Raw genomic sequence first — 3,371 nt, 5'->3', positions numbered from 1 at the left:
TCTCCATCACTTATCAACAGTCCTGGTTAACAGGGGAGCTCCCAGGCGACTGGAGGCTTGCCAGTGTGACACATATCTACAAGAAAGACGGGAAGGAGGATACAGGGAACAACAGGCCTGTCAGCCTGACCTCAGTGCCAGGGAAGATCATGGAGCAGTTCAGGACAACCAGGGGATCAGGCCCAACACTCATGGGTTTATGAAAGTCAGGTCCTGCTTGACCAACCTTATCTCATTCTATGACCAGGTGACCCGCCTTGTAGATAAAGGAAAGGCTGTGAATGTTATCTACCTGGATTTCAGCAAGACCTTTGACACTCTGTCCCACAGCATTCTCCTAGAGAAGCTGGTGGCTTATGGCTTAGACAGGTATACTCTTTGCTGGGAAAAAAATTGGCTGGATGGCTGAGCCCAGAGAGTTGTGGTGAACAGAATTAAACCCAGTTGGTGGCCGGTCACAAGCGGTGTCTCCCAGGGCTCTTTTTTCATATCTTTATCAAGGATCTGGATGAAGGGACTGAGTGCATCCTCAATAGGTTTGCAGATGACATCAATTTGGACATGAGTGTTCATCTGCTTCATGGAAGAATGTACAGAAGACAGGCTGGATTGATGGGCTGTGACCAAGAGTATGAATTTTAACAAGTCTCAGTGCTGGGTCCTGCACCTGGGTCACAACAACCCCATGCAACACTACAGGCTTGGGAAGAGTGGTTGGAAAGCTGCCCGGCAGAAAAGTACTAGGCAGTGATGGTTGACAGGTGGCCAAGCATGAGCCAGCATTGTGCCCAGGTGGTCACGAAGCCAATAGCATCCTGGCCTGTATCAGAAATAGTGTGATCAGCAGGAGTAGGGAAATGATCATGGTCCTGTACTCGGCACTGGTGAGGCCACAACTCAAATACTGCGGCAAAGAAGGCATTAAGTACCTCAGCCTTTTCTTCATCCCTGGTGGCAATGTTCCCCCCACATCCGATAAAGGATGGAGATGTCCATGGCTCTTTTTGCTGTTAATGTATTTGTGAAAACATTTTTGGTTATCTCTTAGAACAGTGGCTGGTTTGAGTACTAGCTGGGCTTTTGCCCGCCTAATCCAACCCCCTTGATCAAAGAAGGCTTAGATACAGCATGTTGCTCAGGGCTGCATCCAGTCAGGTTTTGAATATGTCTAACAGTGGAGACTCCATAACATCTCCAGGCAACCTGTTCTGTTATTTCATTGGCTTCACAATGAAAACATTTTTTCTCACGTTTAAATTAAATTTCCTGGTTTTTTTCAGTTTGCATGCATTGCTTTTGTCTTAATAGTATTATTTTACCTAGGTAACACTTTTAAAATTATCTTTTATATCTGAACATTTTAAAAGTTTTCTTAGTAAAAATATTCCAATAAAGCAAATAAGCATTTTTGTTCACACTTATAAGACTGCTATGAGAATCAATAACCAAAGAGGTTATGTTTTTTTACCCAAGAATGACAATGTATTCCAAAGATGGGAACTAAAATTTCTCAATTGAGGACATCTTAGGAGTAAAGTGTTACAACTATTATAGTTTCATTTTGATGTTTTTTGCTATTCAAAGTTAACCTTTGTTCCTCTGACCACAGTGATGTTGAATTCTATACAGCAGAAATGCAGCTCCGCCTTTTACTTGAAAACATTCTCAAAATTTAAAAAAGACAATTTTATTCTGCAGAAATTTGACTTAAAGTACTTTTTTTTCCCAAAAAATTACAATAATTTTAAAAATAATAGTTTTGGAGACTATCTTGCCTTTTTTACAAATAAACATTCTGCCAACCTCCAAGCAAAAACCTTTCCACCACAGTCTTAAAAAAAGTTCTGCTTATCCCCAAGATAGCCATTTCTGAATGTAATCCCTTTAAAAGAAATCATTCTTTTTCAATTCAATTTCAATTCAATTCAATTTCAATTCAACTGTTTATAGTTAAAGCAGAACTGGCTAGTTCCTTTAACTGTTCTAGGCTAATAAAATAAATGGCATTTGCCCTCTGAAGTCTCGCTAATACTGTTCCTATTGCAGAAGACGGCCAGCAAAGACTGAATTTGATGTGGGATTCATCCAAACAAACATAGATATACATATCTAGATTACTATTTCAGGCTCCATTTATAGCCATTACATAGAAATAAGAATGTAAGGGCATGATTTCTCTGACCTGTTTTAGATGTCTTTAGGATGACATCCAAGGTGTATTTCTTTTTCACTGGCATTTATGAAGGGAGCTGAGAGTGACTAGTTCAAATGAAGATGTTCATGTGGTAGATATCTATTCCTACATGAACAGAATCCCAAGAACTCCTATTGTAAAACAGTTCTGTTGTTAAATGTTCTCTGGCTGTTGATAGTTTACTGGTGCACGGGCTTTGCAAATGAATGTGTGGTTGAAGTGATACACTTTAAGAAATAGATGAAGATTAAGAGAAAGATGGCTGGAGTGGAACAGTATTCAAACCCGAAGTTTTCTCCTAAATGGAATTTTATATTGCAGTTGAAACTGCATTACCATATGACTGTCTTAATACCACCTTACAGTATTTTGCATAAATTTTACTTATACTTTCATGGGAAGGCCATAGAAGAAGATTGTGTCAATATTAATGGTAATACAGGTTTTACTCTTTTCATTAATATATTGGATCCCTACTCAAAAAAGGAATGTGTGATCACCAAGTCCCTTCTTTTCTTCTTCTTTCTTTCATGATTTCATTTACTTCTCCTGGCTGCTTCCTACCAGCTCAGATACTTCTGAGAAAAGAGAGAATGAGAAAAGTCTATTGCGTCACAACAAAGACTTCAAAGAACAACATAACTTTTAGTAGAACAGAGGGATAGAATAAATACAGAACTTCAGAAGAAAGCCCAGCTGAAAAAAATAGAAAAAATATTTTAATGAGTTTTATTAACTAGACAAAATTTAATATAAATTGCAGAGCAAATAATGTTATATTGATTCACTCGCTTTTTTAATCTCATTCTTCTTTTGGTCTTGACCTCATTGAAATAAATGAGAGGTTTCTTAAATCAAAAGAGAAGGAAATGTGTTATTTTCTGTCCCTTCTCTCACTGCATTTCTCTGCTCTTGTTTTGATGTCTCATTCCAAACCTTCTGCAACAGCTTTTACAGTTTCTGTTTTGTTTTCTTTTGGGAAAGGCAGGATGTAAGAAACGAAGAAGAAATTTCAAACCGAGAACTGCTTTCTCATTCAAACTTATTATCTCTGGATTATACAATAGGAAAATGCTAATAATTCCTCTTAAATACAAGGCATATAACGGTACCCTAGTACTACAGACATTGCTTACATGCATGTTTTATCAAAACATTTTTTAAAAGAAAATCAATG

The sequence above is a fragment of the Egretta garzetta genome, unplaced genomic scaffold, assembly GCF_000687185.1.
Source record: "Egretta garzetta isolate BGI_Z169 unplaced genomic scaffold, ASM68718v1 scaffold328, whole genome shotgun sequence".
NCBI lineage: Eukaryota > Metazoa > Chordata > Aves > Pelecaniformes > Ardeidae > Egretta > Egretta garzetta.
The sequence above is the reverse complement of the archived record's forward strand: the minus strand, read 5'-3'. Positions refer to the sequence as shown.